This window comes from Pectinophora gossypiella, chromosome 27, assembly GCF_024362695.1.
Source record: "Pectinophora gossypiella chromosome 27, ilPecGoss1.1, whole genome shotgun sequence".
In the NCBI taxonomy this organism is placed as follows: Eukaryota; Metazoa; Arthropoda; class Insecta; order Lepidoptera; family Gelechiidae; genus Pectinophora; species Pectinophora gossypiella.
The window spans coordinates 4,473,362-4,487,242 of record NC_065430.1 but is presented as its reverse complement, the minus strand read 5'-3'; the positions used below and the strand labels follow the sequence as shown (position 1 = coordinate 4,487,242).

Here is a 13,881-nt window from a genome sequence, read left to right as displayed (position 1 = left end):
TCACACAACAACCTCGCCATGCGTCTTTCAAACAACAGATTCGTCAACAATAGCTTTTACAGTCGCGAATGAACGATGAAAATTATTTATAAACACAGTACTTTGTGTTTCGTGGTGCTGTTAGATACGCGGCGAATATAGGAATTTACAACACAGCATCACGCCTGTAACCCTAAAGGGGTAGGCAGAGGTGTACGGTCATCATCACCATCACCAGCCCATTAACGTCCTCACTGCTGGGGCACGGGCCTTCCCTATGGATGGACAGGGATATCGGACCTTAAACCATCACACGGGTCCAGTGCGGATTGATGGTTATTAACGACTGCTAATGCAGCCGTGACCAACGGCTTAACGTGCCTTCCGAAGCACGGAGGAGCTCGAGATGAAAACTTTTTTTTGTGGTCACCCATCCTATGACCGGCCTTTGCGCAAGTTGCTTAACTTCAACAATCGCAGACCGAGCGCGTTTACCGCTGCGCCACCAAGCTCCTCATAGCAGGTGTACGGTCACGAGCATTAATATGTATACACTTTGGTACCATGTCACATTAACTTTTTTGACAAATTGAACTGTAAGTCTCACTAAATGTGAAATATGTTAGTGCGACAGAGTCCTAAAGTGGGTACATTATATTGCTCATGACTGACTGAATGACATGATAACTAAACATCAAAACACTAAATTACTATGGAATTTGTATGAAAAGCAACCTATGACGTCATAGAAAAACGTGACCAAATTGTCGGACATATTTATTACATTTTTCTTCATTAAAATGTATACATTAGTTAAATAGAAAAAAAAAACGTTTTTTGGCGGCTTTAAATCTGTCTTCATTTTTACCGACTTCAAAAAAGGAGGAGGTTCTCAATTCGACCGTAAGTATAATTATATTTTTTTATGTTTGTTCGGGGATAACTGCGTCGTGTATGAACCGATTTTGATAATTCTTTTTTTGTAATTAAAATTCAATCATTTATCTTTGACTTAAGAAACTACCCAATTGTACTGTGTTGTAGTGTATTGTAATTGTACATATATAATACATAAACTGCCTATATACGTCCCACTGCTGGGCACAGGCCTCCCCTCAATCAACCGGAGGGGGTATGGAGCATACTCCACCACGCTGCTCGACTGCGGGTTGGTGGAGGTGTTTTTTTTACGGCCACTAGCCGGGACCAACGGCTTAACGTGCCCTCCGAAGCACGGAATCATCTTACTTTTTCGGACAATCAGGTGATTCAAGCCTGAAAAGTCCTTACCAAACAAAGGACAGTCTCACAAAGTGATTTCGACAATGTCCCCATCGGGAATCGAACCCGGACCTCCAGATCATGAGCCTAACGCTCTAACCACTAGACCACGGAGGCTGTTGTAATTGTATTGTATTGTAATTGTACTCCGTAACATGTTTGACCCAATTTCTGGTCGCAACCTCGTATGTTTGCAATCAAACTTGATGGATCGTCGATTTGGCGCGCATAGCATGATTTCATTTCACGGACGCCACATCAGTCGTGAGTCGTTCCCGGAAATTTTCCCGCTCGGAAACGTTCCCAGTTTGGGAACGTTCGCGGCAGTTTTTTTTTATTTTTACTCTAGCCATAGAGGCAGCCAAACAGCTCGCGACATTGAAACAAAAGACTTTTGACTACCCTATGTAAAGGTAGGTAAATAGGAAATGGTGTTAAAATACTGATATGTTTCAGAAAATTTATAAAGTGGTGTTTACCTGAAGGGCACAGCTAGATGTTATAGACCGGTGAGCATGAGACAAAGAAAACTCCCTTGAATTTGTACAATGTATATTTTACGATTATAATTATTAAAGTACAACCATGGGCAGGTAAAAACCCTATGGAGGGAGACAGGTCGCGCTTTGGTCCGTCAGGTTAATTGTCACTCCGTAACAACCATGGGATATCACTATATTTAAAAAACACTGTCCGTACACCTGTAGGCACCTCACTTACTCGAGGACCTCCGACTATCAGGCCTACCTGAGGCGTTCCGGAATACCGTACAGGTGATGAGTTGAGGCCGGCTCAGGCCAGGGCGTGCTGGACGATGGCGGCGCAGCGGGCCAACTGTTACGCAGCTGGCGGGCTGCACGTCCACCGGTCAACCTCGCAGACCTTCACCGGGCCTTATCCGGTGTGTTGACAAAAGGAGAGGCGCGGCACATCCACATGCGCGCCGCACAAAAGAAAGCTTCGACGTGCAAACAACCAAGGCAAGCTCCGCCGTAAAGAAGCTTGAAATAACTTGCAAACGCAGAAGAAAACAGTAGGAATCTTCATTCACAAAACATTGTTGAAATCATCTGATCCAATTATAAACTTCTTCTTAGATTAAAACTTGCAGAACGTTCGAAACTTTAAAACGTTAAAACTTAAAGGAAACAAAAAACCCATCTGCAACAAGGAATGGCAATGATTAGCATGTGGTTCAGCTGACAGCGTGGCAAGGCAACTCACGAGTGTAAAACAAAGAAAATAACTTACAGGTTCATCCGGGATAATTGGGCATCGCTCGGATGAAACCTAAACCCACCCACTGGACCTTCGGCGATGGGATTTCAGTGATGTTGCTGAAAACAAGGACCTCGAGGTTATCACAAAGTTGGTGCAAAAATATGCACGAAGAATTGCGAGGACTCACCATCTCGGTTAAGTTGTTTATTTAAATCGAGACATCGGCTCTTGATGCCGCCAATACATTGTGGCTTTAATTTGCCCACATTTGGGTTTCGGCAATGGAGTCTCCGGCGCTCTCGCGACGTCCCCACTTTCCAAAACCTGTCTCAGCTCAGCCAGCTGTCAGTCTGACACAAGAACCACGAACAAAGTTGCCAAACTAGAAAAAATCTACCAAACCATAAATTCGCCGAATCAACGACAACAATCGATCGACTTGTTTGATCCCAAAATTTAAACAATATAATTATAATATATCAAAAATAAATGTTGCAGATAATTTTAATATACCAAATTTTGAAGAAAATAAAATAATTAAAAATATTCGGGCCCCTCGATAACCCTGCAGCGCCATCTGTGATTTCCTGCGGGTAAAATATAAAAACAACGTTATATCGTCAGAAACCACAAGATGTCGCTACAAGGCTCGTTGGTCCGAAATGCTTCGTTACAACATCAAACACTTCAGGACCCCGATACCGACCCCGCCGGCGTGGTCAACGATTACCCTCAATCAGCGTTTATCGCTATCAACCCGCTAAGGTCGATTAATTATTTCAAATATTTTTCCTCTCAGACGACGCCCTGACCCGAGGTTCGCGCCCAACTGGGCACCCTCAGGCCTGTTGTCTTAAACGTTGTACCGGGTGAGAGCCTTCAGCGCACCCCATTTGTCCGGCCAAGTAGTTAATGCCATCAGCGGCAAATCTACAATAAGTCACGTCAAAAAAAAAAAGGTAATTTGTACAGAGTGCACGAATCACGAAAGCAAGCGAATGCAAATCGATGACAGTTAAGTGATCAATATCTAATGGAATATTAATAATGCATTCAGTAGGTGCATAAGTATTTCAAGGTGAACTTACTTTTCCAATCATTCACAGAACAGGGGCGTTAAAATGGCCACATCGAAGCAATTCATCTAAAAAAACAATGTTGCAATTTGACATTTGCGCATATAAAAGTAAGTGCATAATTCAATCAAAAGTCAAATAGCAATATTGCTTTCTTAGATGAATTGCTTCGATGTGGCCATTTTAAAACCCCAGGTATAAAAGGAGATTGGCCAAATATTCCCAACTGGCCACCCTCAGGCCTGTTGTCTTATACGTTGTACCGGATAAGAGCCATCAGCGCTCCCCATTTGTCCGGCCAAGTAATTTATGCCATCTACGGCAAATCTGCAATGAGTCACGTAAAAAAAACGACTTACGTAGTCAAACGGGTTGCATATTCAGCGAGAAGCTCAATTTATTCGCCCGGGTTATTCTTTAAAATTAACAGTTCTTTGTCAATTATCCGTCCCTGAAGAACCGTGGTAGCCCAGTTGGTGGAAAGCTTGCCTCTCACTTTGTAAACACTAACAAACAATAAATAGAAAAATAGGTATTTATTTTTTAATTTAAGTCATCATCAATTTAAGAGCCACGCTCTTGTCGGTGTAGCATTTTCCATTCCAGTCTATTGACTTCCCTATAAAACACGACGTTAGGTAACCTTTTCTTTAATCTGTTCCATGTAAGCTCTTCTTGGCTCTTTAAGTACTTTTACATAAACATAACATAACATAAATAGCCTATATACGTCCCACTGCTGGGCACAGGCCTCCCCTCAATCAACCGGAGGGGGTATGGAGGATACTCCACCACGCTGCTCCAATGCGCGTTGGTGAAGGTGTTTTTACGACTAATAGCCGGGACCAACGGCTTAATGTGCCCTCCGCAGCTAGGAATCATCTTACTTTATCGGCCAATCAGGTGTTTCAAGCCTGAGAAGTCCTTACAAAACAAAGGCAGTACACAACAATAGTACTTTTATATTATATATTTTTAATGCATTTTTTTTTTGTATTGCATTTATACTTATGCTGCAGGCATGCTACTAAGTTAGGATGTTATTACTCGAATGCATGGAAGCCACGTTTGCTGTTCAATATTTCATGACTTTCATATTATTATACGCTATCTTATCGATTTCGAATTTTCAAAGCAATAATACTTTATCAAAGAGAATTTTTAAATCATACTTTTACATCGTACGGTGAAGATATTTCTTTAGTGACATCGTAATTTTTACGAAATGGCAACGCAGGGTCGGATGACGTCAGCTGGGCTAACCTTGAAATGTTAGCTGTCAGTTTTGACTTTTGAGCATAATACCTGGTTTTCTTCATGGTATAAGAAGACCAGGTATGCTCAATCCTATGACAAGCCGCCATTGCTAGCCCATTGATGGCGTAAGTGTTACCATTCAATTGGTATCTCCAACATTCCAAGGACGCGAATTTGATTATTGAAAATTAAGTGAATTACTGACTAATGTATTTAAATACTATTATTTGTCACGTATTTAAAAATCATTAAAACTGTACGTAAATATTTTACTAAAAGTACAAAATTTCCTTGCAAAGTAAATTAAAAACATTGGACGTGGGTAATTTATTTTTTACAAAATGGCAACGCAGGGTCGGATGACGCCAGCTGGGCTACACTCTGGGTGCCATCCCACTTGCGTCAGACAGAGTACTGCGGGGCGGAAGGCAAGAGGGAAACCACTGCCTTATTTTTCCCTAAAAAAGTAGCATGGAAAATGCTGCACCGACAAGAGCATGGCTCTTAAATTAATGATGGTGATGAGCTAAGTTGCCTGGAAATAAATATTAAGTACTTTAAAATCACTTCTATATTTTCATTACAGTTTACAACACATACTTAGCTACACGCACACAACATACATCTGCACACACAACATACACATGCACACACATACATACATACATACATGTTTCCATTTAATTTAAATGTTGAAATATATATTTTTCATATATTTTTTTTTGTTTTTATATTATTTATTATTTATTCCTTTTCAGATCCCTTTGTAATTATGTCCTGTCGATATTCTAAGTTTCGTACGCATAACAGGTCTTGCCCTCATTTCATAATCAACAGATAGCTAAGCTTGGCTCCGTGCCAAACCAAAGCCTGGGTTCAAAGCCTTTACTTAGTGGCGTAAGGGGGACCGGGTGTCACCCCAGGACGGGTGACACCCGTGAAAAAGTGAAATGTTAGCCATTATTATTAGCGTCATAAGGTCAACTCGTTAAAATGCCAACTTGATCATTTTATCATCGCTCCGCATGCGCGCACGCTCATTTCGGCGTTACCCGTACAGGCCGTCACTCCGAAATCCGTACGGGGTGACACTCTAATATCAGTACGTGGTGACACTCCGATATCAGTACGGGGTGACACTCCGATATCAGTACGGGGTGACACTCTGATATCTGTACGGGGTGACACTCCTATGTCAGTACGGGGTGACATTCCGAGTTCCGTACGGGGTGACACTCCCAAATTCGTACGAGATGACACTCCGATATATGAACGGCGTGTCACCCATCCTAACTACACCACCGTTTTAAAGCCTTTAGAGAATACTACGGGTCCTGGTAATCTCTAGGCTTCGATAAAAATGGATTTAGGTAGACTCAGAATGTTAGACTTAGACTACTCAAGAGCCGTTTTGGGCAAATCAACATACTGTAGTCATAAAATAGAAATAAGCCGACACGTTACTGTAATAAAACTATTGTGTTAGATGTGGTGTAAAAGACGTACTGTGACTAAGATTCAGAAGGAAATGTTAGGTTGGTTTGGACACGTAGAGCGGATGAAGGATAATAGAATTGCGAAAGCGGTATACAAAGCGAAAGTTGATGGTAGGGCTGGCAGAGAAAGACCTAAAAGGACTTGACCAAATTGGAGATGTCCTTAGAAAAGGTTTAGTACGATCTACACTGAACCGGCGTGTATGTAGCGATTGATGAATGTGGAGGAAGCAAGAGAAGTCTGTCAGGATCGAAGCAACTGGAATTCTACAGTCTTTGCTTACCCCGGTGGGAAATAGGCGTGAGTTTATGTATGTATGTTACTGTAATATGCTCTTATGAAGCAAAGACATTTTTTACAATAAAGAAGAGAGAGAGAGAGCAACTTAATACTAGTCTTCTTCTTTCATGTGGGCTATGAGGTGAACGACCAACCTCATCAACCCTGGTGTCAGGCCTGGTGTCTGGTGAAAGGCCCCTGACATGACTCATGTAACGACTACGTACTTACGTCAGTAAGTAGTAACTGGGATCAACAGCTTCTGAAGCACGGATCGGATACTTTCGGACAAACGGGTGATCAGCCTGCAGTGTCCTAATCAAAACAAGGCCCGCAAAATGAGTTTTGTGATTTGTCTCCACCGGAATTCGAACCCGGGACCTCCGGATCGGGAGCCCATCGCCCAACCACTGGACCCCAGACGCCGTTAATAGTACTAGAATAAAGAATAATTAGAACGGTAACTCATCACCTAAGTATACCTGTCTTTTTCTTATCCGTTGAAATGAAAAGGGACGGATGATTGACAGCCGTTAATTTTAAAACGAATGAATCAATCATGGAGGCATTTCGCTGGTATGCATGCAACCCATTTCACGTGTCAACTTATTTCTGTCGGGTTATTGACCAATGTACAATATTGAGACGTGGGTTCCACACATTTTGTGCCGATTACCCGTCTCTTTCCTTTTAGAAAGAAAGAAAGAAAGAAAATATTTATTTCCATATTGAACGCCACATTTACAAACTTACATTACAGAAATAAAAAAAATAGAAAAAAACAAAGACAAAAAGACAAATAATACAGACATTAAATACACAATGGAGGCGCCCTAAATAAAAAAAGGATCTCCCTCAGCATAATGCCGTGACACGTGCTTAGCACGGGCCGCGGCGCTGGTATTATGGGAGACCTATCCTTTTCGGTAGGTGGCAGCACTGTTGAATACAGACATACATAAGCTCACGCCTATTTCCCCCCGGGGTTAAGCAGTTACTCCAATCTCAATTATCAATCTTATATTAGTTAAGTATCTTTCAATTTCGATTATTGAGGAGATCGGTGGCACAGCGGATAACGCGCTCGGTCTGCGATTCCGCAAAGGCCGGTCATAGGATGGGTGACCACAAAAAAAAAAGTTTTCATCTCGAGCTCCTCCGTGCTTCGGAAGGCACGTTAAGCCGTTGGTCCCGGCTGCATTAGCAGTCGTTAATAACCATCAATCCGCACTGGGCCCGCGTGATGGTTTAAGGCCCGATCTCCCTATCCATCCATAGGGAAGGCCCGTGCCCTAGCAGTGGGGACGTTAATGGGCTGATGATGATGATCTTTCAATTTCAATTTTTAAATTTTCGTCACCAATTTGTCGGTTGTCTGGAAGAAATCGCTTCAAGCGATAAGGCCGCCATTTGCCATGTACCTAGTTAAGAGACATTTGTAATTATTTCTTTTGATTTTGGTGCATTAAAGTATATTTGTAATTGTATTAAGTACTATGGAATTCCATTTGCTTCGATCCTGACATTCTTCCCTTGCTTCCTCCACATTCATCGATCATTTCATACACAAACGCCGGTAAAATTCTAAACTCAACAGTACCTGATGGGATAAATAGGCAGTTTTTATCCTTGATTACTATTGTGTGTGTGTGTTCATTCCTCAGAAAGCCAATGCAAGGTAGTTACATAAGGCAGCTCATGAAATAATAATTTGGATACGAAATAGGGGCACTTACATGCTAAACAAGACTTTAGGGCACGGCCCCACAGACGGGCAGTATCGTGGAATGGAGCGACTACAGACGACGAGGGATTTAAGAACGCTACATTTAGAAAATATTTAAAAAGAATAGGCTACATGACTGGGTTGAGGAGCTCGGTGGCGCAGCGGTAAACGCGCTCGGTCTGCCATTGTTGAAGTTAAGCAACTTTCGCAAAGGCAAACAAAAAAAAAAGTTTTCATCTCGAGTTCCTCCGTGCTTCGAAAGGCACGTTAAGCCGTTGGTCCCGGCTGCATTAGCAGTCGTTAATAACCATCAATCCGCACTGGGCCCACGTGATGGTTTAAGGCCCGTTCTCCCTATCCATCCATAGGGAAGGCCCGTGCTCCAGCAGTGGGGACGTTAATGGGCTGATGATGATGATGACATGACTGGGTTAAAGATACATTGTAAAATTGCTAATCTGGAAATGAGACTTTGTGTAACTGTCCTTTGGTAAGGACATTGCGGGCTTGAATCACCTGATTGTTCGAAAAAGTAAGATGATTCCGTGCTTTGGGCCGTTAAACCGTTAGTCCTAACTATTAGCCGTATGAACGGTCACGAGCATTAACATGTATACACTTTGGTACCATGTCACATTAACTTTTTTGACAAATTGAACTGTAAGTCCCACTAAATGTCAAATATGTTAGTGCGACAGAGTCCTAAAGTGGGTACATTATATTGCTCATGACCTCCACCAACCCGCAGTGTAGCAGTGTGGCGGCGTAAACTCGGTGAGGTGTGGGTACCTAGTTCACCATACAGATGTACCTCCGCCTACCCCGATTGAGAATATGTTGTTATCTAAAGCAATGATGATAATTTTTAACATAGTATAATTAGAATATAATAGGTCAACATTTAAAATACACGTTAAAATAATACCTACAATAAAAAATACTTATACTTAAGCAAAACATACCAACAAAATTATGATAAATTAATAAAGAGCAAATTCATATAACAAAATCATTATTAAATATTTTAACAAATCAAAACTTATTAATTTCAAAAAGCACTATACATTTACCAACCTTTTTTAAAAAAAAATAAGTAAATAATAATTTAAAAATGTGGTCATGCAACTCATAAAATTTAATTTTAAAAAAAACAGTTAAACCAAGCTTGCTTTAAAATAGACTTCAATCAAACCAAAAAAGAAACAATTTTAAAAAAGCATATTAAAAAAGTTAGCTATCAAAACAGAAGCGAAATAAAAGCTTGTACCTAAATAGCATTGCATCCAATAGGTAAATAGGTAGGCAAGTACACTATAGGTAGGTACTTACAGTCATTCACAACGCTGAAACATCTTCGGAGCAGAATTGCAATTCAAAAATCTGAATTGGCCGAGATAATTCACCAAATTATAACCTAAAATCATTTGATTTACCTTCAATAGTTTTTAAATTTGAACACTTCACTACCACAAGTCCATACAACCAGGATTTTCAATTACAATTTAATTAACACACGGTTATCAGCCTATCCTTTTTTCATTGACCGTCTCTCTCTTTTCGGATCCTGGCTAGATATTAGTCCTGTATTTCAAGATATTTAACACTAAAGGGAACATTTATATTGTTATGGGAATGAATAGGTTGTTATTTTTATTCATGACGAGCGGAATGCGAGCGGTTTTTGGCGCGCGCGGTGTTTCGGGTCGGGGGTGACATTAGAAAAATCAATATGGCGGCAGGCGGTCGCTCGCTGCCCGGGACGGGCGGTAACTAAAAATGACTCGGACTGAATGCCAGTGCTGCCTCTCAAGGCACATTCGCGAACTAATTTACGTATTCGCCGCTGATATTCGGCGCAGGTTGTTTTCAATACATTGCTCCTTTAGAAAATTGTGAGAACCTAGTCAGATGGGATACTTTTTAATTTTTAAAGACTACTTAATCTATTTATTATAGATTCACATCGTGTTGACGGATTTCGGCCGGTAATAACCGGTAAATTCAACATGTAATAGAGCAAATGGCCAACGAAATGGTTAGTCAAAGATAAATAATAAAATTTATGAAAGACAAATTTAAAACTGACTGATTCCTTGGTAGTCTAGATATTTGAATTTTAGAAAAAAGTAAATAATTTGACTAGCTGGAAACTAGCCTGTTGTAATATTTAATTAAGTATTAATCTCATTATTTTACTCACTTACTTAAAATCCTTTAGGTACCTACAGTGCGTGACTCCTTCACCTAAATATCTCCCACCACACAGGGTTGGCTGGAAGACATCTCTTTTAGTAAGAAGCCCACCTTTACATCTAGCTAATTACATCATTGTTTTCTATCACTTTTTAAGTATACAGTAAAGAAAGAATAATATAAATGGATATCACGAATACGTACACTCACGCCCGTAATCCGTAATGGGGTGCGCAGAGCCGCAAGTAATCAGAAAACAAGTACTAGGATGGATATCATGAACCGTACGTATGGAGACAGGTGACCAGATAGTCAGATGATTAGGTGACCAATCTCTCTGTTGATTTTTACGACATGCTGAAATGGATAACCCCCTTCCCATTTTAAATTTGTAGACTCCGACACTACTTCTATCGTGTAGGCTGTGAGGTGGATTACCAACCCCATCAACCCTGGTGTCAGGGTTATTACTGAGGCGCCATAGGCCCCTGACATGACTCATGTAACTACTAAGTATTTACATCAGTAAGTAGTAACCAGGATCAACGGCTTTACGTGCCTTCCGAAGCACGGATCATCTTACTTTTGGACAATCAGGTGATCAGCCTGTAATGTCCTAACCAAACTAGGGATCACAAAGTGATTTTAGAGATTTGTCCCCACCGGGATTCGAACCCGGGACCTCCGGATCGTGAGCACAACGCGCAACCACTGGACCACGGATGCCGTATAGTGTAGTTCGGTTGCCAACCCTATTGTTAAATGCTATTGTTTTATATATGTGACAAATAATAGTAATTAAAAACATTAGTCAATAGTTCGCTTAATTTTCAATAATAAAATTCGCGTCCTTAGAATGTTGCAGATACCAATTTAATGGTAACACTTACGTCATCAATTTGCTAGCAATGGCGGCTTGTCATAGGATTGAGCATACCTGATCTTCTTAAACCATGCTGTTGTCTATCGACAGGCTAGGCTATCGATTGTTCGATAGTATCGATACTATGGATAGTGAGTCACTCGACAGTTTTGCTTCCGACTATTGCAGGTAAAATCGATCATTGCAAGTCAAAATTGTCAGAAGCTACTCTCGATAGTTCGGTTGGCAACTGTGTTGTTAAATTCTCCCCTAGGGAAGGCACCTGATTTCCCCCCAATGTATCAATAAAGAATACATACATTAGTATGATAACAGTTATTAGAATTGCATCAGAGTTAGTATCGATGTTTTGCGAATGACATTTGATTGCATCCTACGGTCGCTGTGATTCGTGTTTCATTTGTTTGTGTGCAGTGATTTATTGTCCCGCGAATTTGTCTTTTCGAATCTCTTATAATACATTGTAAAACCATCATGGCTGATTCGGCAACGTCGCGAGTAGGTAGGTTGAAATTGGCGGTAAAACTTCGGATTTTATGATAAGGCGATTAGTGCGGTGGCGCGAAAAACGCTTAGCTTTACGGCTCACACAGATGGATTGTTTTTGAGGCGATAGTTATTAATTTGTTATTTATTTATTTGGGCAAGTTGAGCCGTTGGTCCCAGGCTCCTAGCCCAAATGCCTCTACCAACCCGCAGTAAAGCATCATGGTAGAGTACGCTCCATAGTTCCGGTCGATTGATGGAAGGCCTGTGCCCAGCACTGGGATTTATATTACAGGCTATTTATATTATGTTATGTACTTATTAATTTACTCTATTTCTTATTTATTAATCTAATCTGGGCGCCATCCCACTCGTACTGCGAGACGGAATGCAAAAGCGAAACCACTGTCATATTTTTCCCTAAAAAAGTAACATGGAGAATGCTGCACCGAAAAGAGCGTGGCTCTTAAATTAGTGATGACTTATTTATATGCAAACTGAACACTATTATCACAAGCATAACCTAAATCAATAGTGCAGTAAAAACTAAACTTACGAGTCTATTTAAATATTCTTAAGCCACTCTTTAGAACTCCGACAAATAAAAAAATAACCGCCGAATAAATGATTTCTGATTTCTGACATTGAGCAAGTAAAAAAGAGCCTCGTTTCCACTTGGCAACATTTGGCACGCCACATGTTCCGAAACATATTACCCAACATGTTGAAAGTTAGCGCGGAACTTTTGTTTAATAACGTTGTCTGTCTACGCATCAACTACTGCCGTCGACAACATGTCGCCAGAGGAACTAGTATTTGTTGCGTGTCTCGTCTCCACTCGACAACAATTGATGCTCAACAAGTAGTGCTCTCTAAACAAACAACAAGCGTGACATGTTGCGCTTCAGGTGGCAACATCTCACGCTGTTGCGCAACGTTGAGCATTACGTATGCGCGTTAATTGTTGCCCAGTGGATACCACGTTTTTATAATAATATGTCAGTCCGCTCTGATATTAGATATTTTGCTTCTATGGTGCATTGGGAGCGAATTAATAGCATGTCGTAAAAACCGACAGACGATGCGATGACACCATATATTTCCAGAAAAAAACAAAATCCAAGAAAACTTTTGTGAAGTAAGTAAATATGAAAGATACAAATAAGATTCCTTCGTTATAACACCACCGTACATAATTGTTACAGCAAGCTACTTTTTTCCCTAAAATTGCGAAAAGAGTCCCTTATCTGGCAACCCTGGCTTACGGCCTACCCTCAATCCACCGAAGGGGGTGTAGAGCATACTCTACCCCGCTGCTCTACTGCGGAGTCCTCCATTAACGATTATTTATGTCCACAGCGCTCCAAAAGAAGTCTTGGGACGAATACCTCAACGTCCGCATGCGTTGGATGGCACGCATTTACAGATTTTACTCCAAAATCTTGGCGGAAAAATCAAACCTCGACAAGATCGACTTACCAACTTACAATCCTGACGCCAAGCAATCGGACATCGAACTTTGGTGCAAACAGGTTGATGATCTGATCTCCAAAGAGGGGCATACCCAACAAACTGCCTTCATGAAGGCAGTCACTTGCCTGAAGGGAAGGGCCAAGAAGTGGGCCTGTAACAACGCTTTTAAATACAACAATTGGGACACTTTCCAAGATGCCCTCATTAACCGCTTCACCACAAACCGTTACATAGATATCTTCATGAATCATGGTCATATCAGCTCCGATTATGCGATTTCGTATGACGTATACGTCATGGAAAGATGGAGGTTCTTCGCTGATGCTCTGCCGAATGCCCCTGATGACTTTATTATGGCAGCAGTTGTGATTGGTATAAAGCCGGAGATATACCAGGAGATAATTATAAATGCGAAGCCGAAGACATTGGAAGATTTGAGGGAAATCGTCAAGGGTTTCAAGAAACGGACCGCTTAAGGAAATGACAGGCAAAACACATTCTTCTTACTCTTTATGTCCGTCTGTATGTTA

General features: G+C 41.0%; 1 protein-coding gene across 3 annotated transcripts in view; it reads right to left on the bottom strand.

Annotated features, from left to right (window-relative positions):
- The window catches only part of LOC126378983 (Kv channel-interacting protein 1), a 58,848-nt gene extending 48,774 nt beyond the window's left edge, over nucleotides 1-10,074 (bottom strand). For 2 of the 3 annotated variants that reach the window (XR_007568208.1, XM_050027556.1), the window contains exon 1: nucleotides 9,646-10,074. The gene's annotated coding sequence lies outside the window, so the exon portion shown is untranslated. The remainder of the gene's footprint in view (nucleotides 1-9,645) is intronic. The other variant, XR_007568209.1, reaches the window with a different exon arrangement.
- Between the last annotated feature and the right edge of the window lie 3,807 nt (nucleotides 10,075-13,881).